Source organism: Typopeltis vanoorti, chromosome 2 (assembly GCF_054136105.1).
Source record: "Typopeltis vanoorti isolate ZY-2024b chromosome 2, IOZ_Tvanoo_1.0, whole genome shotgun sequence".
Taxonomy (NCBI): domain Eukaryota; kingdom Metazoa; phylum Arthropoda; class Arachnida; order Uropygi; family Thelyphonidae; genus Typopeltis; species Typopeltis vanoorti.
This window is the reverse complement of record NC_143550.1, coordinates 177813664-177841093: the sequence shown is the minus strand read 5'-3', so window position 1 is coordinate 177841093 and position 27430 is coordinate 177813664. Positions and strand designations below refer to the sequence as shown.

The 27430-nt window shown below is 35.8% G+C and overlaps 1 protein-coding gene across 1 annotated transcript in view; it reads right to left on the bottom strand.

Moving 5' to 3' along the window:
- Axud1 (AXIN1 up-regulated 1) overlaps positions 1–26612 on the bottom strand; it is a 92260-nt gene extending 65648 nt beyond the window's left edge. The window contains exon 1 of the mRNA XM_090409735.1: positions 26441–26612. The gene's annotated coding sequence lies outside the window, so the exon portion shown is untranslated. The remainder of the gene's footprint in view (positions 1–26440) is intronic.
- Between the last annotated feature and the right edge of the window lie 818 nt (positions 26613–27430).

The following is a 27430-nucleotide window of genomic DNA, read 5'->3' as shown; positions in this document are numbered from 1 at the left end:
AATTGCCAGCCTGAACGGGGGACAAGCTTATTGCCCTTACAAAGTGTTTTTCTATGAGTTGCCCTAGTTTGTACTACGTGCTTTGGCTTACGCTAGTATCTGCCGATACTTTTATAGTTTACTACATTCAGCATGAAACTCTTTGATTCCGATCTTCGAGTTTCTTATTCGGTTTTGAAACAATGTGGGATTTAATATCCACTTTAATTTAAATAATGTTACATTGCCAAAATGAAGCCTATTGGCTCTTTATTTAAGTAATTTAATGGGTGCACCTGTTTGACAACTCGTATAGCAGAGTATATAAGTTCTTTTCGCTATACCCTCAGTATTAATTTGGTCTACCTACTCACTCATGAGACCTCGATAAAGGTCAAAACCGGCCTGGGTAGTGACCTTCCACTATAATGTATAACATCATACATCTCCTAGGAGATGTGTTTTTACATTGTGGGAAATACTAAGAATAGTGATCAGATCTTTACCCACCTTTGCTACGAGTTGCCCTAGTTTGTACAAACTAGGGCAACTCGTTTTGTACTTTGGCTTACGCTACTATCCGCTGATACTTTTATAATTTACTATCTTCGGCATGAAACTCTTTGATTTCGATCTTTGAGTTTCTTATTCGGTTTTGAAACAATGTGGGATTTAATATCCTCAGACTCATCGTGAGAGGTCTTTCTAGGAATCACAAAGTCTATCATACCACTCCTTGAACTCATTGACTGTTCTTGCTCTCACCACTCTATCAGGCAATGCATTCCACAGTTCAACCACCCTCCATGCAAAGAAACCACTCCTCGCCCTCTTGCAACTTCCAGGGATGGCCCCTTGTCATCGCTCCTTCCCGTTGTTAGCTTGGTGGAACACCGGGATTAATAATCAGTTAAGTTATTTCCATATGATGCTTAATATAAGTTCTTAGTTTTTATTCAATGATCTGCTGATTCCATTAGAATTCTAGAGTATAATTTTTTTTCTAACTACAGTATGGCTGAACGGTTCCAATTAACAGCATGGTTAGTGACAGAAATATGGTTGGCCAGACCAGATTTTTTCTTTCTTTTATGCTCAAAATTTCCATATTCTTTTTTTCTCATCCCAAATCCACAAGTTTGTCCTATGTATGCTAAACTACATGTCAATGCATGGATTCTATTCTATGCCAATTCAAACTGTTGCAGTTTGAATTGGCACAGAATAAACAAGAAGCAATTTAATTGACAGACTGCCAATATATAGAATGGCAACAGTCTTTATGGACATTCTGGTTATGGAGTGAGATGAGGGGTCAAAAAATTCTGTCAACTGTTGTTTTGGAATAGCCACTAAGAAATAAATTTGAGCCTGAAGTTCAATCTTGAGAGCATAGATAATGCCTAATTTTTGGAAAGGATGAAGGGATGAGGAATGAAGATAATGTACATAATTAGGCTTATAATATGCCTCAAGAGATTCACCATTGTCAGGTTCCTTAGTGATAAGGACATCAAGGAAAAGTTTTTCAGTGTTTGGACAACTCTTATTTTTATGTGTATTATGTCCTGATGAAGCCAACAGCATTTTATAGATGAGTGAAACTAGTAGGTTAAGTTTCAAATTTAACAACTAATTAAAAAATCATTATCACTGCAGTAGTAGGATTATTCTGATACCAGTAAATGTGTCATCTAGTGATTAGCCTGGGGAAACTGCTTTACAGTTGTACCCTCAAATGGAGGAGCTAGCTCCCTAATTCATTAATAAACATGCTCAAGAGAAGAGGTGCAGAAACCACTGATCCTACTCTGGAGAAGGAAACATGGCAGCCACTTCACACCTCCAATAAACAGGACAGTGGTATTTCAGTAGGTGTTGATAAACCTAGAGATCTACAAAGATTATGTGATATCCTTACTATAAAAACATCATTACTAATATCTACAATTCTTAACATAAAGAAACGATATGCCAAAAAAGTAACACAGGAACTCTAAATAGCAGTTATTAGTAACATCTGAGATTGTGTGAATCAACTGATTTAGCAACAGACAGCCATGAAATTCAAGGAAAGACTTGATAACAACGTATAAGAATTTTCTATTTCAGTTATAATACTTATGATACAATATACTTTTACAGTATATAATGTAAACTGAATATAACTAGTCAGTAGTCTTTGGAATGTGGAGTACAGGGGGGGGGGGGGGGTTATGATCGAGACATATAAGCTAGTCAGGGGTTATTATCAGGATGACATTTTTCATAGAATGGGAGAGGGAGTAGAACAAGAGGTCATCGCTGGAAACTATATAAAGAGGATGTGAGCAGAGGACTGAGGAGCAGGTCCTTTGCATGGAGAGTGTTTGGCAAGTGGAATACATTACCTGAGTGTGTTGTGAATGTGGACACACTGAATCAGTTTAAGGCACAGTTGGATGAGCAGTGTGTGTGCAATAGTGCATATCTCCCATGATGAGTCTCTGACTACATGGAGGTCAGATGTTAATAATAATTATTATAACTAACAAGTTATTATTGAATGTCAATATATTCCTTACTAGAATACTTATACTATGTTACAAATGCTTGTAAATTTCAGTTTTGTAACATTCTGTAAGGAATTATTTTCATTAGCAAAGTTTTTCCAGAGGAATGTTAAAACTACATTCACGAGAGCAGACTGAATGATTTAATGTATAATAAATATCTGCAAATGATTCAAAGTTGGGAAAGCTATGAGGATGAAAATTAATATTGTGGCACTCCAAATGGAGTTCTGTCTTTGAAAGGCAACAGCAGAACATACTGTATTCAAGTGGTATGGATTTATTGAAAGCATATGAGAAACCTGAAAATTATAGTAGATAAGGAACTCAAATTTAAGGACCACAATGGGAGAATTATGAAAACAATAATTATGGCAATGACACTGATATGTAGAAATCTAGTACTATTTACAATGCCTTACTACCAGACATAGATTGTCACCTGGTTTTTGAAGAAATAAAAATGACTTAAGTCTTAAAATAAGTCCTGTAAGACATGACTTAAAAAAAACTCTCTAAAATAAAATAAAAAAAGAAACAAATTAAAAACTACACACACAAATCCTTTATATTCACTTTACAAACATCTGTGGCATAAACAGTAACTTAAATGGCATGCATTATCATCATCTTCAGTCATCCAAACCTCAAATTTCTACTAAACGACAGCTCATAACTGTCCTATTTCCACCCTGTATGACTCCTTCAATTTTGTGCATTCTGATATTCCTTGCCAAAGAATACCTAGAATCTTACTTTTTTTGACTTCCTGTGGCTTAAAGTTTCTTTGCCACATTTTGTTTCATTCATATGATGCCTCTACAATTCTTCTAATTCTGTTCTGACCTTTTCGATTTCCTATCTTTAAAGCTTGATTTCATACAGTCAAAATTTCCAAACAGGGAAGTCATCCTTCTTGGTGATTTCAATGTCCACAATTTTAATTGGCTCCTGTTTTCAAATTTCACTGAACAAGTTGGAAGAGATGCACAGATTTTTGCTGTAAGCAATGACTTAAAACAGATCATTAATCTCCCCTACTCGAATTCCTGACAGTCCCCTTCATTCAATCGACACTCTTAATCTTTTCTTAACTAGTTCTCCTTCCAAGTACTCTGTTCAAGTGACTGATCCTCTTGGCAATTCAGACCACAATCTTATCCAAGTTTTGCATCTGGTGAAACATCCTTCTTTCAGCCATTCACAATCTCGCATGCTCTGGCATTGCAACAATGCCAAGTGGGAGGATTTGTGTGACTTTTATTTCTTTTCTTCATGGTCAGACTGCTGTTTTCATTCTTCTGATTCAATTATCTGTTGTAATCTTGTTACAAAAATAATCCCATATTGGAATAGAAACTTTCATTCCTCAGTCTGTTCAAGTCCCCCAAAGAGTGTGCTAGGACTGTCCAAGAAAAGCAAATTGTTGCAATGCCAGAGCATGCGAGGTTGTGAATGGCTGAAAGAAGGATGTGTCACCAGATGCGAAACTTGGATAAGATTGTGGTCTGAATTGCCAAGAGGAGCAGTCACTTGAACAGAGTACTTGGAAGGAGAACTAGTTAAGAAAAGATTAAGAGTGTTGATTGAATGAAGGGGACTGTCAGGAATTCGAGTAGTCTGAAGACAAAACACCAGCTTCATTCCCAACAGCCTGCAAAACTACAATTAAAAGGGCAAAGTCTAAATTCAACAAAGATAAATGGAAAACACTCGCTGCTTTTGCCAACAGCAGTCATACCTTCTAGACCCCTAGCCAAAGCCATGCAACTTTTGTTCATCTGTGCTTCCTCCTCTATCTCACCCTACAGGTAGCATTGTAACATCACCTAAACACAGGGCCGATGTCTTGGCTTCATTCTTCTCTTCCAACTCCTATATAGGTGACCATGGTAAATAACCTCCTTCCTTGCTAGAACATTGCATCTCGTGTCTCCTGTGACCTTCTGCCAGTGCTGATGGAATCCCACTCATCGTGCTCAAGAGATGTGCTTCTTCAGCTAAAACTATCATCTATTTACTAAACTGTACTACTCAAATGGATCCACCCTTCAGCATGGAAAAAAAGTCATATACAACTAGTTCCTAAAAATAGGAGATAAATGTTTACCATCAAGCTATGGACCTATTGCTTTACATCAGTGTTGTCTAAAGTAATGAAGAGGGCTATCAACGGTCAGCTTCTTCAACATTTTGAAAACTACTATCTAATAAGTGACCATCAGTATTGATTTTGCCACTCCAGATCTACAGGAGATCTCCTAGCCTACATAACTCACATTTAGACCCATTCCATAGAAATGTTTGGAGAGACTTGTGCTGTTCCTCTTAACATCTCTAAGGCTTCTGATAGGGTCTGGCACTCAGGACTTCTCAACACGTTACCATCATTTAGACTGCTTTCATCCTTGTGTAAATGAATTGCCAGTTCTCTCAGATCAATCCCTACATATAATGGTGAATAGTCTTCTCTCCTCCTCACTTTCCTGTCAATTCCAGTGTCCCACAAGGTTCTGTCATTTCATCCACCCTCCTCCTGATTTATATAAATGATCTGCTCTCACTGACTGCAAACTGTATTCATAGTTTTGTCGATGAAGCACACTCTATTCATATGACAGGCCGTGCAGTGCTCAATCTCTTGCTTCAAAAGATCATTTATAATAAATGGTCTTAACACTGATCTTCACAGTATCCATGACTGGAGTGAAAGCAACCTAGTCAGCTTCAATGCTTCCAAAACTCAGTTTTGTTTGTTTCCCATAAAAAAGACCTCAGATCTTCTCTTACTTTTATAATGCTGAGCTCAATAATAAAGATCAAATCTCTCTCTCTTCTCAGACTGACTTACTCTAAACCTTTCCTGGCATAATGATATAACTACCTTATATAACTTGACCAGAACAGGACGCCAAAAAACTTGGCATCCTTTTCCAGTCAACATGGTACTTCAATGCCAAACAGTTACTCTGTACAAAATCCAAATCTGACCAAGATTGGAAGAATGCTCTCATAGATAGGGCAGTGCACCTAAGACCTCCCTAAAAACTCTTGATAAAATTTATCATCCAGCAGTCTGGTTGATAAATGACACTTCTCTTACAGACTCCCTTCAGCCACTATCCCATAGAAGATCAATTTCTGCATTGTGTCTATTCTGCACATATTTTCATGGCCATTGTTCAGCAAAAGTAGCATCCATTATGCCTCACATTTCTGCTGGAACTCATACTACACCTGCTCAACATCCTTGTACAATCGAACTGCATACTCACCTGCTACTCCCAGTCATGTTTCATTCCTTCCACCTCAATGCTGTGGAACAGCCTCCCTCATGAAGCATTTCCAAAGGACTACAATCTTCAACAATTCAAGAAAAATATCAACAGGTTACTGTATTTCTGAACCCACACACCCACACACACATTTTGTGTGTGGAATTAAAAAGAGATATAAAATATATTGTTTGAGCTCCGCTTGAGGAAGCAGGTGAGATTCAAGATCTAGTGTTAGAGATGAATGACAACGGCATTAGGATTCTGAAATTGTTGGTTATGAAGAAAGGTAAAAGAAATATATGTTGCAGTTTAGTGAACAGGCAGAAAAGAGGTGGCATGACAGACATTTAAGTTAGTGAGGGAATTTCATCATCAAATTCCTGACATGTACCCTCAAGGGGTGTACAGGATATGATAGTACTACATGAAAAATTTACATCGTTACTAACTTCCTATCTACAATTTTCCTCCAAATCAGTCTGTTACTTGTCAAGACTACAAAATTATCAGATCTTATATTTCTATCGTCTAAGGCACTTTGTACCGTATCAATCCACCTATATCTTGGTCTTCCTCTGGGTCATTTTCTTCCAACCTGGCAGAGAACACTTGTTTTGCTAATCATTACTTGCCCATTCTGCTTAAGTGACCATACTAACTGAGATTAGCTCTGTTAATGCATTCCTGGATGCTGACAATGTCAAATTCTTTCCTAATATCCTCGCTTTTAATATGATATTGCCATTGATGCCATCTGATCATGCCTCTAATCTTTCTCAGGACTCTATGTCTGCAGTCTCTAGTCTTTGGTCAAATGTTTTACTTCTAACCCAGCTCTCAGATCCATAAGCACTGGTTGCCTCACACCAGATTTAACATTAAACCGTCTCCCTGTACTTCCTTCAATTCTAACAGCTGACTTACAACTCAAAAAAACACTAAGTATTGCTTGATATAATGCCCCATTGACACCATATAACTGTAGTGTATTGAATAGCTTCTCTGTTGGAACCTTGTCATATTCCTTGCCATATCCAGATCGACAAAACTTAAATACAGATCTCTGTTATATTCCCTTGCTTTCTCAACTATTTGTCATAAAGTGAAGATCTGATCCTGACAGCCTCTATTTGGCCTGAATCCAGCTTGTTCTTCACCAAGCTTTTCTTCCACAATTCTTCTCAACCATTTCTCAAGTGTACTTGCATAGATCTTGCCAGGAACACTCAATAGGGAAATACCGCTGTAATTCTCACATTCAGTTTTATTTCCCTTTTTATATATGGGTACTATCAGAGCTCTACTCCAATCATCAGGAATTCATCCCTCTGTCCAGGCTTTCTGAACTATGCAGTGCAGCCAGCCACTGTTAAGACTTTTACACCACCATACTTCAGCATTTCTGGTCGAATATCATCTACTCCTGCTGCCTTTCCACATTTCAAGCCTTTGATGGCTTTTTCTACTTCAAGTACGATATGTATTCCTGACTGTGCTATCACTGCTTGTTTCATTTAGCAATTTTTCGAAGTAATTACTCCATACTTCAGGATATCTTTTTCTCCTGTTTTCATGTCACCTTTATCATCTCTAACTCCTTTTACAGCACTCTTCCCTCCATTTCTAAGCTTTTTCAACAACTATCTTACCACCTTCTTGATATTTATTTTCTATGTTCTTGCCAAAGTCTTCTCATGACTTTTGTTTAGCTAGTTTTGCACAGTGTTTTGCTTTCTTACATTTGTCTCTGTATTCTGTAAGAGTAAAAGCTGACTTATTTGCCAGGAACTTTTGATATGCTTTCTTCTTTTCTTTCACTGCCTCTTTAACTTCCTGTGTCCACCAGGGAGTTCTGATTTTTTTATCCTTGCAGACAACCTCACCACATGCCTCTCTGGCAGAATCAATCATTGTTTTCTTCAGAGTTTGCCACTGAATCTCCAAGGTTTGATTCCTGTTCTCAAACTCTTTCATTTTTTCTTCAATAATCTTTGTGTATTTTAGTCTATAGTTCACATCTGAGAGTTGTGAATGATTGGAATGCCTTGCCTGAGAGTGTGGTGTCTGCAAGGAGTTTGAGTGTGTTTAAGACAACAGTATGATGAGATGTGTGTGTGATAAAAGGACCTCCCAGATGAGTTTTTGACTCCATGAGGTCTTGGGGTAATAATAATAATAATTATTATTATTATTATGGGTATCTCCATTGAGTCAGTAGACTCATCGCGGGAGACCCAAACTAGCAAAACAATATCTGTCGTATCTCTTCTTGAATTCATTTACAGACGAAGAGCTCGCAACTAAGTCAGGCAATGAATTCCTGAGATTATTGACATGTTTATCCAATTGAAAGATTATTGAAGAAAAAATGAAAGAGTTTGAGAACAGGAATCAAACCTTGGAGATTCAGTGGCAAACTCTGAAGAAAACATTGACTGATTCTGCCAGAGAGGCATGTGGTAAGGTTGTCTGCAAGGATAAAAAAATCAGAACTCCCTGGTGGACACAGGAAGTTAAAGAGGCAGTGAAGGAAAAGAAGAAAGCATATCAAAAGTTCCTGGCAAATAAGTCAGCTTTTACTCTTACAGAATACAGAGACAAATGTAAGAAAGCAAAACACTGTGCAAAACTAGCTAAACAAAAGTCATGAGAAGACTTTGGCAAGAACATAGAAAATAAATATCAAGAAGGTGGTAAGATAGTTGTTGAAAAAGCTTAGAAATGGAGGGAAGAGTGCTGTAAAAGGAGTTAGAGATGATAAAGGTGACATGAAAACAGGAGAAAAAGATATCCTGAAGTATGGAGTAATTACTTCGAAAAATTGCTAAATGAAACAAGCAGTGATAGCACAGTCAGGAATACATATCGTACTTGAAGTAGAAAAAGCCATCAAAGGCTTGAAATGTGGAAAGGCAGCAGGAGTAGATGATATTCGACCAGAAATGCTGAAGTATGGTGGTATAAAAGTCTTAACAGTGGCTGGCTGCACTGCATAGTTCAGAAAGCCTGGACAGAGGGATGAATTCCTGATGATTGGAGTAGAGCTCTGATAGTACCCATATATAAAAAGGGAAATAAAACTGAATGTGAGAATTACAGCGGTATTTCCCTATTGAGTGTTCCTGGCAAGATCTATGCAAGTACACTTGAGAAATGGTTGAGAAGAATTGTGGAAGAAAAGCTTGGTGAAGAACAAGCTGGATTCAGGCCAAATAGAGGCTGTCAGGATCAGATCTTCCCTTTATGACAAATAGTTGAGAAAGCAAGGGAATATAACAGAGATCTGTATTTAAGTTTTGTCGATCTGGATATGACAAGGCATATGACAAGGTTCCAACAGAGAAGCTATTCAATACACTACAGTTATATGGTGTCAATGGGGCATTATATCAAGCAATACTTAGTGTTTTTTTGAGTTGTAAGTCAGCTGTTAGAATTGAAGGAAGTACAGGGAGACGGTTTAATGTTAAATCTGGTGTGAGGCAACCAGTGCTTATGGATCTGAGAGCTGGGTTAGAAGTAAAACATTTGACCAAAGACTAGAGACTGCAGACATAGAGTCCTGAGAAAGATTAGAGGCATGAACAGATGGCATCAATGGCAATATCATATTAAAAGCGAGGATATTAGGAAAGAATTTGACATTGTCAGCATCCAGGAATGCATTAACAGAGCTAATCTCAGTTAGTATGGTCACTTAAGCAGAATGGACAAGTAATGATTAGCAAAACAAGTGTTCTCTGCCAGGTTGGAAGAAAATGACCCAGAGGAAGACCAAGATATAGGTGGATTGATACGGTACAAAGTGCCTTAGACGATAGAAATATAAGATCTGATAATTTTGTAGTCTTGACAAGTAACAGACTGATTTGGAGGAAAATTGTAGATAGGAAGTTAGTAACGATGTAAATTTTTCATGTAGTACTATCATATCCTGTACACCCCTTGAGGGTACATGTCAGGAATTTGATGATGAAATTCCCTCACTAACTTAAATGTCTGTCATGCCACCTCTTTTCTGCCTGTTCACTAAACTGCAACATATATTTCTTTTACCTTTCTTCATAACCAACAATTTCAGAATCCTAATGCCGTTGTCATTCATCTCTAACACTAGATCTTGAATCTCACCTGCTTCCTCAAGCGGAGCTCAAACAATATATTTTATATCTCTTTTTAATTCCACACACAAAATGTGTGTGTGGGTGTGTGGGTTCAGAAATACAGTAACCTGTTGATATTTTTCTTGAATTGTTGAAGATTGTAGTCCTTTGGAAATGCTTCATGAGGGAGGCTGTTCCACAGCATTGAGGTGGAAGGAATGAAACATGACTGGGAGTAGCAGGTGAGTATGCAGTTCGATTGTACAAGGATGTTGAGCAGGTGTAGTATGAGTTCCAGCAGAAATGCGAGGCATAATGGATGCTACTTTTGCTGAACAATGGCCATGAAAATATGTGCAGAATAGACACAATGCAGAAATTGATCTTCTATGGGATAGTGGCTGAAGGGAGTCTGTAAGAGAAGTGTCATTTATCAACCAGACTGCTGGATGATAAATTTTTATCAAGAGTTTTTAGGGAGGTCTTAGGTGCACTGCCCTATCTATGAGAGCACTCTTCTAATCTTGGTCAGATTTGGAGTTTGTACAGAGTAACTGTTTATGGTGTCGCTTTAATAATTTTTTTTTCAATAATCTTTGTGTATTTTAGTCTATAGTTCACATCTGAGAGTTGTGAATGATTGGAATGCCTTGCCTGAGAGTGTGGTGTCTGCAAGGAGTTTGAGTGTGTTTAAGACAACAGTATGATGAGATGTGTGTTTTAGTCTATAGTTCACATCTGAGAGCTGCTCAACTTTTATTCACTTTAAAACTTTCTTAGATGTAATTCTTTTCAATATGAAATTCAATTTTATCCTGCTCAAGACTAAATAGCGATTGCTTCCAATTTCAAATCCTCTGTACACTCTGGTGTCCTGCATCAGGGAGAAAACATCACTATCAACAATAACATAGTCAATGAAACTTTTCTTATTCCTTGCCTCTTCTCTCCATGTGAATTTGTGCACATTTTTATGTCAGAACATGGTGTTAGTAATAACCAGTCCGTGTCCCGAGCAGAAATGCAACAGGTATTTGCTATTATTATTAGTTTTGCTCTTTTCTCCAAATTTTCCCAAAATATTTTTGTATGTCTGACAATCATTTCCTACTCTGCTATTTAGATTCCCAACAAGGACCAACTTTTCATTTTTCATTGTGTCAGCCGCTTTCTCTAAAGCATCAAACAATTCCTCCACTTCTACCTTAGTAGAACCTTCTGTGGGGCCATAGACACAAATAAGTCTCATTGTCCAATTCCCCATTCTGATATTTGCCCACATCACTCTACTTGAGCCTGACTGCCATTCAAGAAGATTAGCCTTGTATTTTGTGTTGAATACTATGGCTAATCCTTCTTTTCCTTGATTGTCATTGCCTGAATATAACATTTTGTATTTATTGCTTTAAAGGCTATGTGGAGGTCTCCTCTCAGTTATATAGCTTTGACCCTTAAGCACCCCGGGATTTCATTGGGATAGTATATATATTATACAGATTATTAAAAAAGAGTAAAAGGTGAGAGAGAAGAATAAGAAGCCATCCCTAAAAGTTTTTGCTAGCCCACATGAAGAATTATGATCAAGTGAAACAATGGCCAGAATGAGAATGTATCGTGAATGCTGATAGTGTTAAGAATTTTCAAGGTTCAATATGCTAAATATATTGTTAGTAGAGTGAAGGTTGATAATACTTCTTGCCACTAGATATTGTATTCATCTAGAAAAAAATTATCACACTAGTCTACACTCTTTTTAAATAAAGATTTAACAATAAGAGGCAACTTATTATAATGGTACCGATTTCTAAAATAACGTTTATGACATCAATTTTTCACTGCAAAAATATGAAATCATTTATTTTTTTCAAAAATGTGAAAAATGCAAGTTATATAAATATAAATATTGTTCATAAATGGAAGAAAAGCTAACATGTGAACACAATTACATTTTTTTAAGATGGATATATAGTTAAATTTCTCTTTTGTTCTTCTATGACTTTCTGTGTCACTGAAATCTGGCAGTAATCAGATATATCTGCATTTCATTACCATGATCTATTTTAATGTCTTAAGAGACATTAAAAGAACACAATGCACATGATTCACCAGAAAATTTCTCACGAATATAAAGAAAATGACCTTTCGAGACTGCACTCAAATGTTTGGAACTGGTTTCAACCTCTTTAACTTTTTTCTTCTTCTCTTGTTGGAATATTACTATTTCCCACAAATTCTTCGAATAGCCTTGAAGGTGATCCAGGTTTTCTCTGCCTGGGTCACTTTCTTCGAATGCTGCATTCTGTAGTAATTTCCTTATTTAAGGTGGGGGGGGGGTCATATCTTCGATACAATCCTAATCTCTGCTCAAAGCTTTAAAATGCTTCATTAATAACAAAAATTTTTCTATTGGTTTCAGTTTTCTAATTTTTTCAGTTGGTTTCAATGGTGCCTTCTGGATGGAAAGACATGGATTCAAATCCCGTCTAGGACATGAACCTTTCTCTTGGGACTATTTTAACTGAAGGTGAGTAAGCTAGTCAACATACAGAGTGGTAGGTTTCCCCTCCTGGAAAATGTTTTTTTTTTATCCTGCAAAACAGGCAAACTGACTAGAAAAACATCTACAATTGATAGCCATAATACACTATGTGGATAGGATTAACTACCCTATCAAAGCATTAATTACTTTGTGGCAGTATTTACTTTTCACAACCACTATCCCACTCACAAAAATAAGCATGAATGATATAATCACGTAATCACAAGAAAGATATTTATTTAACCAAATATTTCGGTCTGGAAATAGCAGACCATCGTCGGTGGTATTACAAGAACAGTTTAAAAAATATATATATACAAGCTAGAATACTAACAATAGATCGTTGAAATTAGAACATGCCGCGTGATGTTATATCACTAAGTATGAAACGAAATATTTTGAAGTAGAAACATGATTGAATTTGCTATAAAAAAAAAAAAAAAAAAAAAAAAAAATTAATGAGTAATCTTGATTAGGCTTTCCCAGATTTTTGATATAGATATGCAGTCATTACGATTCAGGTTGGGATGATGGAGCAAGGCCTCCACGCTTTCCTTGAACAAACGTTCGAACCTATAACGGGATCTATGTAAGAGGCGCGTTTTGGACCAAAGGATGCTGTGGTCAGTTTCAATCCCGTGTTGAGCCAAACCAGACTTTTCAGGTTTATTGTGAAGAATGGATGATTGATGTTCTTGGATTCTTTTTTCAAGAGAACGTCCAGTCTGTCCAAAGTAAGAGAGATCACAGTTGCAAGGAATTTGATAAACTCCAGGAAGAGATAAAGTTGAGCGTTTGTCTTTAGGAGAAGGAAAATGAGAAGACAATTTGTTAATAGGAGAATACGTAGCTGTTAAATCATATTTCTTCAAAATTCTTGCGATAGGTTCTGAAATACCGGAGATATAAGGAATAGGTACTCGACGTATTGAATCTTTGTTGTTTTGTGGAGGATTATAAGATGTAAGAAGACGTTGAATACTTTTTTCAGAAAAGCCATTGAGTTTCATGTGTTGCTGGATAGTAGAAAGTTCTTTCTGTAGATAATCAAAAGTAGAACAATTAGTTTTGGCTCTTTTGATGAGACATTTTATAATTCCTGTTTTTTGACATGGATGATGGGCTGATTCTTTCAGAATATAACGACCTGTGAATGTTGGTTTCCTGTATACTGTAGTTGTAAGAATATTTGAAGATGATCGGATGAGGAGAACGTCTAAAAAAGATAACTGGTTGTTTTCTTCTAATTCCATAGTAAACTTTATGCGATGATGTAAGGAATTAATACTGTTTAAAAAAGGAAGATAAAGTGTTTTTACTGTGAGGCCAAATAGCAATTGTTCTACTTTTGATTATCTACAGAAAGAACTTTCTACTATCCAGCAACACATGAAACTCAATGGCTTTTCTGAAAAAAGTATTCAACGTCTTCTTACATCTTATAATCCTCCACAAAACAACAAAGATTCAATACGTCGAGTACCTATTCCTTATATCTCCGGTATTTCAGAACCTATCGCAAGAATTTTGAAGAAATATGATTTAACAGCTACGTATTCTCCTATTAACAAATTGTCTTCTCATTTTCCTTCTCCTAAAGACAAACGCTCAACTTTATCTCTTCCTGGAGTTTATCAAATTCCTTGCAACTGTGATCTCTCTTACTTTGGACAGACTGGACGTTCTCTTGAAAAAAGAATCCAAGAACATCAATCATCCATTCTTCACAATAAACCTGAAAAGTCTGGTTTGGCTCAACACGGGATTGAAACTGACCACAGCATCCTTTGGTCCAAAACGCGCCTCTTACATAGATCCCGTTATAGGTTCGAACGTTTGTTCAAGGAAAGCGTGGAGGCCTTACTCCATCATCCCAACCTGAATCGTAATGACTGCATATCTATATCAAAAATCTGGGAAAGCCTAATCAAGATTACTCATTAATTTTTTTTTTTTTTTTTTTTTTTTTTTATAGCAAATTCAATCATGTTTCTACTTCAAAATATTTCGTTTCATACTTAGTGATATAACATCACGCGGCATGTTCTAATTTCAACGATCTATTGTTAGTATTCTAGCTTGTATATTTTTTTTTTAAACTGTTCTTGTAATACCACCGACGATGGTCTGCTATTTCCAGACCGAAATATTTGGTTAAATAAATATCTTTCTTGTGATTACGTGATTATATCATTCAGTTTTATGTCGCAAGTATCCTTAAAACAACAAAAATAAGCATAGAAATTTAGTGTAGTTGAATTTCTAATCTAGCAAAATGCCACTGCAATGGACCATTTGTGATTTTCGTACTGCACTATTTCCAAGAGTAACTTGAGGGATTATTATAGGTTTCCTTCAAATGAACCAGATCAGTTATAGCAAACTTATTTATTTTCATCAGGTAGTAGAATTTGTCTCTTTTGAGGGAATCTACAATCTTTAGTCATTAGCATCATAAAGGGTGTTCCTAATTCACACAATGCTACACTAGCAATGCACCAACTTGGCCTGGGCCTGGCTCCCACTGAAGAGACCTCAATAAAGGTCGAAACTAGTCTGGGTAGTGGCCCTTCCCTTAATGCATAACATTAGACATATCCGCAAGGAGATGTGTTTTGCATTATAGGAGAAACTGGGTATTGGTATCTTGCTCCACCTTTGCAACGAGTTGCCCTGATGTTGTACCACCTTACCCCAGTCCTGAAGATACTTTCAGGCGCAAACTTTGTTTGCTCACACTTGGATAAAGGATTAAACTAAATTTATTATATTAAAAAAAAAAAAAACTTTCAACAATGCACCAACGTACCATATAAAATGAGACAAAACTTACTTTCATAATTTCTATACCAAGTAAAAGATGTTCCTCAATAAAAGTTATCTTCCTGTAATCTGAACATAACAGCTCAATAGAATATTTTGAGAGATTTACAACTATTGAGAAGTTGGCAAAATAAATAAATGAGTTATATTTTTGAAGTCTCTTTTTCTCTTTGGAATGTGATACTACCAAGTCAGCATATTCTGGAGTGAAGTAACTGGAACCATGTGGTATTAATATATTTGAGATGCAATATTTTCAGAAAGAAATCATGGGCATTTTAGTGTTGTATCCTTGTAATACATTATGAACAGAAGCAGCAACTGTCAGTATGAATAAATACTATGGATTCAGCTAAAGGATGAATCTATAGTAGTCCGATGATTCTAAATTCATCCAACGATGCTAATGACTATAGATTCATTCAAAAAGAGACCTCAAATATAATATAACTTCCTAATGAAATAAATAAGTGGATTCCTGTGGTTCTTTAATTTGTGCCCCACCACAGGAGTGGTATAAAACATTGCTTTCTTCTTCCCTCAATCCTATGATATTAATGCTTCAATATAACTCAAAAAATTTTGTAAAAGAGATGAAACTTTTCTTGATCAAACAAGTATAATGCACTATTTACAAGCATGTCTTGAGATTTCTTTACACAAAGAATAACTGGTTTATTTATACATGTGCACAATAATAACCATAATGAACAAAACCATAAATGGAAAACCCATTTGATATTATTTAAATCACATTACCATGCAACAAAGTTGCAAGCTCTAACTTTTTAATATTTTAGATGTGGGTAAGGATGAGGTAAGGATGAGGGTCCAAGATGACAATGATTCATCTAATTAGCTAGATGTTAATGTTATAACACTAGCTGAATGCAAAGAATGGAATAACAAGATTCTGGTGTCTAAACCAAATGTAAATTAATTATTGCTCTTTACATGAACAAAATATCAAAGTAAGGATAATTTACAAATGGTTAGAGGGATTTCTGTTTTATTCATATGAATAGAATAACAGAAATTACCAGCTGCTGTATTACAGTATTTCTGCCAATGGGAACTATATGATGGAAAAATAAGAAATATTCTCAATGTAAGAAAATAAGTCAAGATTAAATGATCATATTCAATGTTCTAAGGAATTTGACAGCACCTTTAAATTAGCTATTCAATAAAAACCTTAAGAAAGTCTCAAAGGTGTGAAAAGAGTAAAATTGTGCCATTACACTGTTTAAAAAAATTCAGTGCACATTACTAGTTACCCTAGTAATGAAAGTAACAAAGAATTTGAGGTCTAGGACATGGTATTAGATAACACATTAAATAAAAATTACATATCTAATATTTCTATAGATTATCATATGGTGAGTTTCTATCAAGGATACAACACTAAAATGCTTTAGTGTTGTATCCTTGTTGCAACACTTGCAACAAGGATACAACATCTAGTGTTGCAATAAAATTGATTATTCTGTTTCAGAATAATCTGTTCAAATGATCAAGCCCTAACCGCTGAACTAAATCACATCCGTGACACGTTCTCAGCCAATGGCTACCCCCCCCCCCCAAAAGAATCCAAAAAATACTTAACCCAGTTATCCACAACCCACCATCCCCTCCCTTCACAAAAAAGATTACTCTAAATCCATCACCATTCCCTACATCCAAGGCACCTCGGAAAAAAATCAACAAAATTTTAAAAAAACATGACTTGACCACCTGATACAGACCACATAGAAAAGTGGCATCCCTTATCCTCTCCACTAAAGACCAACCACTTCCCCTAGACCTATCTGGTGTATACCAGGTCCCTTGCAGCTGTAAACTGTCCTACTTTGGCCAAACAGGCAGGACAGCAAATATCAGAATCTCAGAGCACAAGATTTACATCTGATTTTACAAGTACAGCCACTCTGGGCTTGCAGACCACACTCTGGATACTCGCCACAGAATAAGATGGAAGAAAGCCACAGTAATACACCACAGCAAGTTCAAATATGAAAGACTATTCATGGAATCAGCCTCAGCCCTTAGGAACATGCCAAACCTCAACAAATTTGGATGCATGAGACTGCCCCAAATTTGGGAAACATTTATCAGAAGAACTTCAGCCCAAAGGCCAAGAACTACCAATATAGCCCACCAGGGGGCACCATCAGGACTTTAGGAAAATAGCTTCTTAGCTTCAGTTCTCATTTGCTGTTATGTAGTACTTGTGTGCACTTGTCTTTGTAATAAGTTCCCAAGAAGATGGCAACGTGACGTTTGCCGAAATATCGGAAAGTATATATTAAAGTTTATTTAATTTATATTTCTAGTGTACGCTGTCAATTCCTTAATTATTAGTTATCAAGTAGTCAAATTTCTTGTAGGTGATATACAATTAGTGTTTTTGTCATTTTTTTTTTTCCTACAGAGCACTCGTTTGTCTAAAGTGGCAACTAAAGGAACTTAGTACACAACTAAAAGAGAAAGAGGAAAGAAATCTTTTATCCTTAGAAGAAAGTAGCTGTACCAACTTATATTTCTCGAAAATTTTTCAGATTGGCTTGGAGATACCTGAAACATAAGAAATTAGAACCCCACAAACTGGCTTTCACAGATCTGAAGCTGAATATTTGGGATCTGCTATTTTATTCAACAAGACATATCTTGTAAATGAAAATCCAGTTAATAAAACAAGCACATTTAACATGGTTCTCTTCAACCACTGTAGGCACCTCAGCAAGGCACATCATTCAATCATATTTGGAAAAAAAATATTGTCTTAAGATCATCACCCCCCCCCTCCACCAAACAATTTAAGCAAAACTAGACTAAAATGGTGGTGCAAATGGTTAAAAAGAAAACAAAATATACACATATTACACTGTTACAGGCTGATTTGTTCAACTAATACTAACCAGCTGCCTGATGTAAAAAAAAAAAAGTACTGAGCGGGCAAGACGTTGCAAATGCTGAAGTCATTGTTTTCATTGCGGAAACTATGAAATTCACGCAATACCTTAATACCATCAATAATACCACTAATAAAAATAATGCAGTCAAGTACCACTTCTCATGCTTTCTGTATACATGGTTCAGAGTTTTTTTACTTTACTTTTTTGGACTTTTTTTTTTTTTTTTTGTGACATGTACTATAAGTTACACAGATCTCCACAATGAGAGGGAATCTGGAAACTATAAGAGGCAACATAAAAAGTTTCTTTCTGTTTATTCTGTAAAAAATTTATTCTAGATTTTTTTTTTCTCATTTGTTTATAATTTGAATGGATTGCCTTTGGTGCAGTTAATGTGAATAAATTCAACAAAAGGCATGACAGCTGATGTGGATGATAGGTAGCCTTCATCGATGACTTCCGAACTCTTTGTGGAGGTCTCTGGTAGTAATAATATAGCAAAATATTTGTATTCAAATATCTGAAGGGGGGGGGGGGGGATATGCAAGACTTTTTTTTTTTTTTTATTTCCTGCACCAACTATCTTATTTTATTTCATTACCTACACCAACTATCTCCAAAGGCAATCCATTCCAATTATAAACACTATGAGAAAAAAAAAAAAAAAGATCTAGCTTTCCCCCCTTTGACTTTATTCACCTTCAACTATCATGGATGTCCATTCATCTTCTTCCCACCTTTCATAAAATTAAAAATTCCAGACTGGTATCATATATGGCACTTTCAGAAGTTTGTAAGTCTCAATTATATCATCCCTTCTTTCTCCTGTTTGCCAATGTCTGCGGTCCACAAATTCTCAATCTACCCTCATAATCTACATTCCATAGTCCCAATATCATCTTTAACAATCTCCTTTACATCTCTCCACATCACCTTGGAAAACAGACAAAAACAGTCCAGATGAGGTTGCATCAAAGCCTTGTCAATGTTCATTTGAGCATTGCAATTGTCCTCTGAGTTGTATTTGAAATCTTTGCTATATATAGCCCTTCAACTCAACTCAAGATTCACTAATGTTTACAATCTAAGGCCCAGTGTATTCACCAAAGCCACAAAATTACCTCAAGGCTTTTTTTTTTGTATACTCTCTTCTGTAGTCTATATGATCCAGACAGAAAAAAAGCAGATCTCTATTTTTATCTAATGCCTCACTTATGCAGACCTTCTTATGCATACTGAAGTCCAAACTGGATGAATACACAATCATCCTTTCATCATTATCATCTCCATGATTAAGCATATTCATATCATAAACACAGTGCATTACATAATTTAGTCACTCTTAGTTTCTAACCATTTCTTCCATCATAATGAAGTAATGTCTCCCCCATCAAAAAGAAAAAAAAGGACTCTTTGTAGCTCAGTGGAAGTGGTGTGTGCGCATGCCATGCTACTAAATTGTCCAAAGAGAGAGCATCACAAGTTCGATTCCAGTCGCCAAACTAGAAGAACGTTTACTTAGCCTTTAAGTGCTTAAACACAATTGGAAGAAAGAAAATATGTTGCACTCTCCATACACCACACCTTCCAAAAGGTCCGATTCTTGTTGTGACAAGAGGAATCTTTGCATGTTTTTTTTTCCAAATGAAGCTGAGTTAGCCCATATCATACAGAGGTAGCAGGGTTTTCCCCTACTGGAAACTCAGGTTTTTCATCCCGCATACAGACAAATTGACCTCGAGAACACACGCAATTTACAGACAAAAAAAATACTAGTGGCAGTGGTGATGGGTGGTAGATGGCATTTGTGCAGGTGAGGATGGTAGTGGCAGATTAAGTGATGGAAATGGAGAGTGTGCCCTCTCTCGATGAGTCTTTCGACTCCTTGGAGGTGTAACGTAATAATAATATTAGATCTCATACCAATAAATTTCTCTACTCCTGTAACTAAATGCATTCAAGTATTTATGTAAAAACATTCTTCCCAAAAACTTACAGCCATCCTTTCAACAGACTCTGCACACTGAACTCAGACCAAGGTTTTAGTCTCATGGGACTAAAGTTTAGAATTTTGCGTGGATGTTGCATTCAGTATACAAATGACAAGAATCTGAAAACACAAAATGTATGCATACAAGTGCCTCCCTCCATACACCACACCTTCCAAAGTCCACAGATTCATTTTCGGAAGTGTGGGAGAATTACATCTATTACCTTAATAGATATAATTTAGATTGCTCATGATGGAAGTTATATTTGGTATTTTTTTTGTCAAGATGAGAAGGTAAAAAAACTACTAGTAAATGCAAAAAAACCAACAAAGGAATGCAGAAACATTTAATAACCATTAGACAAAATTGGAAAGGTTTGCGTGACATGATGTGCATGAAGCGTGAGGGAGTCAGTCATTTTTACAGTCACGTTACATAATTTTAGGCGAAATTTAGCTCCGTTAAACTTAATGAGTTGATCAGATTTTTCCACGTCCTTTAACCTTAATCGTAACCAAGGGGTTATATTAAAGGACATGTGGAAAAATCTGATTAACTCATAATTTTAGCAGAGCTAAATTTCGCCAAAAATTATGTAACGCGACTTTGTAAAAATGACTGACTCCTCATGCTTCATGCGTATCATGTCACGCGAACCTTTCCAATTTTGTCTAACGGTTGTTAACAGTTCTCATTCCTTTGTTGTTTTTTTGCATTTACTAGTAGTTTTTTTTTACCTTCTCATCTTGACAAAGCTAGTCAGTTACAGCTAGCAAAACTAATAGACATTTTTGTATATATGTGTATTAAAACCTATGGTCTTGTAATCCAAACAGTATGTGTTAATCTTAGACATAATTTAGATATCCAGAAAACCTTATATGAATGTGCTGTTGGGATGGGAGCCCAACTATCCATTTCTGTAACATGTTCTAGTACTTCAGCTGTGAACCTGGTTATTCCTTTACAAGTTCCCTCCCAAGTACTACTAGTAATAAAAAATGCTATTGTGATACCTTCTAGTAACCATATCTTAAAAACTTCAAATCACCTTTTAGATGCATATAACTGAAGTTCTGAAGTCTACGTTCTGTTTCTCATGTTGCCGTTTAACAGAGAAAGCATACATTTGGAGATAATTACTCATTTTTTTAGCTAATAAATTACCACACCAATATTTCACCTTGGTCACCTGGGTATCTTCGTGGGCACAAAGAAATATAACTCAACACATCCATGCAGGCAACACTAGCAGTGTGGAAAATACAGACAAAGGCAATTGGTGCCCTCTATGAGTGTGGTGATGGAAACTTGCTGAAGGTCTCAAAATAACTATCTTCCATGTTTTAGACAAAGTGAGGCAGCTGAATGTTTGAAGATGCCTTGGTGACCAAGGTAAAATACTGGCATAGTAATTTATTATATTTATTAATAAGTTTAGTTCATAATTATTATTAGATGTGTTTTCTCCATTAAAACAGCAACATGAGTGACTGTTTACAGATGCCCTGCAATCAAATGTCTATCCTCCTTTGTACCCTTTGAAATATCTTCTCTCATACTGAAGGTAAGGGGTCAAATCCAGACAAGTAAATTTAAATGAAAATGAATCAATGCCATCTCCTTAAATAAAAAAATGTTCAATAAATTATAATTAAACATATTTTGGTCTGAGTATCTTAAATCATTGTCAGTGTTAGGAAGTGAATAATGGGAAATTCAAAAATGACAATGAAAGTAAATGAAGAATTATTATTATACTAGTATCTCCATGGAGTCCGAAGACTCATCATGGGAAACTCAATCTATCATACCTCTCCTTGAACCCATTAACAGACAAAGCACTCATAACTGATCTGGCAAATCATTCACTACTCTCCAAGCAAAAAATCTAGTCCTCACACCTCTACTGCAATCACCATTATTCAACTTCCAGGGATGCCCCTCGTTCTGGTTTCTCTAGCCAAGTGCTGAAACATTTCTCTTGCATCTATCTTATAAAATCCTTTAAGCAATTTAAATGTTTCTATTATATTCCCCTCTTTTTCTCCTATCAACCAACTTCTGTAATCCACACCCCTTCAATGTATCCTCAATAGGGAACATTCCACAGGCCACTCGCCTCTGAATCATCTACACCACTTCCTCATCCCCAAGAAACCCATGGGACCAGACTTGAGCACATTAATCCAGATGTGGGAGTATCAAGGCCTTATAAAGAGGAATTACAACTTCCTTATTTCTACTTGTTAATGTGTTCTTCACTAGCCAAGTAATCTTATGGGCTAATTTAGCAACCTTAACAATATGTTCTCTAAACTTGAACTCTCTGTCACCACTCCTAAATCTCTAATTTCATCTATTTCCTGGACAGATCAATGTGATATTCAGCTTGTAATCTGTCTATCCCAAAATGCATAACTTTACATTTCTCGACATTAAACTAACACCCAACTTTTGCCCATACCGACAGCCTATTTAATCTTTCTGCAAGCTCTCCACATCGCCTTGATTAACTATTACTCTACTTAATTTCGCATCATCAGCAAACAACTGAATATTTCAAGAATTGTAACCCATGTGCGGTGACCTTTCATATACCACCAGAATCTGATAAGGGTAATGAGTTTACATGATACTGCTGGACTTTGCAAAGGCCTCTGACAGAATACCACATGGAATTCTAATCAGTAAACTGCAGCACATGGGGATGAATATATACGGTTGGTGAGATGGATAGGAGGGTGGTTGATGGAGAGTAGTTTATTCAGGAGTAGCGTACAAAAGAAGGCCTGTGACTAGTGGTGTGCCACAAGGTTCTGTTCTTGGACCACTGCTATTTAATTTGTTCATTAATGATAGAGGAAAGGATCTGAGAAGAACTGTTCAGTTATTTGCCGATGATGCAAAATTGAGTAGAGCAATAGTGAATACACATGATACACATTTTGCAGGATGATTTGTATAGATTGACACTGAGCTAAGGAGAATGGATGTCAGTTTAATGCGGCAAAGTATAAGGTTATGCATTTTAGGGTGAAAAGATCCTTGATAAGACCCCATTTTGAGTACTGAGCACAGAGCTGGGTACCAGGGTTTCTTGGTGATGGGGAAGAGAGGATCCAGAGGCGAGCGACCAAGATGGTAGTGGTCTGTGGAATGAACCTTACAAGAACAAGTTGAAGATTTGTGGTTTACAGAAATTGGTTGATAGGTGGAAAAGGGTGATATGATTGAGACATTCAAATTACTGAGGGGATTTTACAAGATTAGCTCAAAGGAAATTTTTTAGAACAGGTCTGGTGGTGGGAGAACTAGGGCCATCCATGGAAATCTAGCAAGAGTGTAGTTAGCAAGGATGTTAGAACTAGGTTTTTTCCTTGGAGAGTGGTGAATGAGTGGAATAAACTGTCAGTCTGTTGTGGGTGCCATGACTGTGAATGAGTTCAAAGCCAAATATGATAAATACTGTGCGAATGCTGAATAGTTCTTGACATGATGTTTAGGGCCTCCCTCAATGAGTCTAAGGACTCCTTGGAATTGCCCTTAATAATAATAATCTGATTTAGAGGTATGAGTGAGTGACTCTTTCTTTCTCTCTCTCTCTCTCTATATATATATAAATTAAATAATACGGTTATTGACAGTTCATCATTGGAATTCGAATGGTGAAGGACCTAAAAACTCTGAAAAGGCATTCAAAATTTTAGTTGTTCTGTGTAGTAATTTAGCTTCACTTCAGAGGATCCTAACAATACATTTGGCTGGTATTGTTAATTCAATGTTCAGTAAGGCCAAATTTGTGGTGTTTGAGTCCAGTATAAGATTCGTGTTCTGAAATGTGCTTTCTGATGGAGCAGCCTGTTTGTCTGAAGGAAGACAGGAAAAATTGTAATCACAAGGAATCCGATATACTCCAATTATCAATAAAGGTTGTAATTTATCTTTTAAAGATAGTACCAAACCAACTTGAAAACCAATGAAAAGTCAATCATTTTTCTTTTAATTCCACAAGAAGAGATGACTTCCATAGGATAACTATCCTATATGCCAAAGGCAATTTGGAACGTGCTGCTCATATACTAAAGAAATGCCATCTTGCAGTCACATTTAAGCCTATTAATAAAATCAGCTGTTACCTTCTCCAAAAGATAAAGTACAACCTTTATTGCTACATGAAGTTTATCAGATTCCTTGTAATTGTAATTTGTTCTACTTCTGACAAATGCGCAAATCTGCTGCAAAATGCATTTCAACACCAACTTTATATTGAAGTCAAAACATCTGGTCTTGCCGAACATGGAAACACCAGCCATAAATTCTGTGGAATGAAGGTAATTATTACAGAGAAGCAACCAGAAATTTGAATATCTTTTCACATAAACTGCTGAGGTCCTCCTTCATCCCAAACATCAATTCTCAATGATCAACTATGTCGAACATTTAAAAAACTATTTCACTGTTCCATACTTTTTTTTTAACTGACTGTCTTGCACATATCTATATTCGATCCTAATGCAAAAAAGATACAATTCTCTGTGCACTTGCATTGCTGTTTTTGAATTCCCAACTGTTGACTTGCTAATACTGACTATGGTTTAAGATACTTAAACACACTATAACACAATGTTAACAATATTTGAAATCACAACACACCAAAATCCTTAGTCTTATCCAAATATACATTTAAAAATGACACATCTGTTCAAATCAAAGGAGTATGCTTTATATCTAAATGAAATGTAATTTAGAACAAACATCAATAAAAATAATTACTGTATATCTATGAAACTATTGACCATTCGCTATATCATATGCACTTGTAATTTGATTTCCTCTCTACACAAGCAGTAAATATGATGTAACTGAATTTTATTGTAAAACTAAACCATATATAAACGTTTAATTTTGTAAGCTGTTTCTTTCTATTATTATTAGTGACACCTCCAGGGAGTCCATACTCATCGAGGATTATAATCGGTGAACTACTATAAACGTACATACATCCAAGAGCAGAAGAAAATTGAGTCTTTAAAAGCTTCATGGTAACATTCCATCTTTAATAAAGTAGTGACTGCCATTGTTTTTAATCATTCACGATTTCAGTAGAATGTGTTATCGAATGCATGTATGACGTTTAAACTTTATTAGTGATCTAGTAGCATTTTGACTTCGGAAAATTACTGGCAATCAACAAATAATTCTGTATAACAAGTCCTCTTTGAACAAAAGCGATATACATATATTCAAGATCCAGTTTTAATGCATGGAATCATAAATCGATCGAAGCAAGACTAGACTCTTCAGACTTCAAGAAATGATTGTGAGACTACCAGTGAATAAAAGCATCGGCAAATTCCGTCAAGCGACCCCGCCGCTTTTCAAACTAACTCGATAAAGGAAGTATATACAAAGTCACGGGCGAATCACATCAAGATAGTATAATCACCAATGGAATGGGGGGGGGTCGGTTTTTAGTAAGGTAAATTTTCAAGCGCTCAAATGTTTCTCATATACAAATAGCACCTTTAAGTGAAAAATGTTAAAATCAACACTTTCTTCCATTTGTCAATCTTTTTTTTAATTAAAAAACAAACAAAAAAACGTAGAAATTGCACATAATTGAAAACGCTGCATCAGGAAATCCTACTCCACCCACAACTAAAGATATCCAGAATATATAATATATATATACACACACATATATCAACGGAAATGCAAAGTGCTCCGCAAATAATTCGAAAAATTCTTACTACTATTACTTAAGAGTAGTAAGAATATTTAATATATCCGCATTTTATCTTTATCTATCTAGCTCTCTCTCTCTCTCTCTATATATATATACACAGTATATGCTTTCAAAATAGGAAAGCAGGAGTTAAGTAAACACGGGAAATATATAACTGAGAAAACCGAAGGTAAACATTATGCGTGACACTATTCTTTCATTTGCTGATATCAGTATATATGAATATACTATTACAATTTTTGCCTGATTTAATTTTAATAATAAGAATACTGCTTTGAGTATGTTTTAATCTAATTACATCATTTCATTAGGCTAAAATTATCTTGCAGTGAAATCGATTACATAAGCAATGAATATCTTCAGCAATTACATAAAACCTGTGATTTGGGGGAACAAAACAATTTATGGGGTGCTCTAACAACTAACACGTATACAAAGCCACCTTGGAGTAAAAATGGCTCGGCGTCCTTATTATTTCAAGAATTAGGACTACGAACTTTTCCTTTCTTACCTGTTTTTAATTCCGCATCGTTAATCAACTTCGATTGCTTCCATGAGAGAAAGCTTTGCAGACAGTAAGCTTAAATTTAACTACCAAACTTGCATAAAGTTATTCAGATAATTTCAAACAGAAACGAACAATACAAACTAGTTAATGTTGCTCACTCGCAAAATCAACGACAGATGGCAGCTCTTGGTAGCGGTACTGGAATGACCAGTCACGTAAGATTTCCAACATATCATGATGACGTCATACGCCCACCCAGTCACCAGCAGGATGTGCCCATTCAGGGATAGGTATACACGGTGTGCAATGAGCGCTTCGTTACTGTCACGCGATAGGTTCCTTCTGGCAGTATTGATTTTTTTTTTTTTTTTTTTTACTTTTCTACTTTGTATTCAATAATACTGTAATAACAATAAAAAGAGCAACGATCTTGTTTGCATTACATGATAAAAAATATCGAAACATATATACAGGACTTTTCTCACTTATATGCTTGGAAATTTGACTTTCTGCTAACAATTGTGACGTAATATTCCCAGAAGTTGCAAAATCGAAAGAATCATTATTTTAATATTATAATATATATATAGTCTTCGTGTATATATGTACATAGCATAACACACACACATATATATAGACCAACTTTGACCAAGAATGTTGATTAACTTCACGATGATTGTGATATTTAAAAATGTTTACTCCGAAGAAAATTCTGTTCTATCGCTTAAAATGTTCATTAAAAAAAATAAAATTAAAATAGAAAAACTTATCTCGTCATCTGTTTTGCATTTGTATATACCATCAACTGACCTTTTTTTTTCTCCAGATTTTTGGACCTTATTTGCAGTAACATCACAAGAATAATTTGCTAGTTATCATATTTATTAACTTTCACAAACATTCACGCCACACTGGAAGTCGATCCACTACCTTAAATACTGAATGGAAATTCAATACCCGTGATAAGTCCAATATCAGAAAAATTAATTTCTA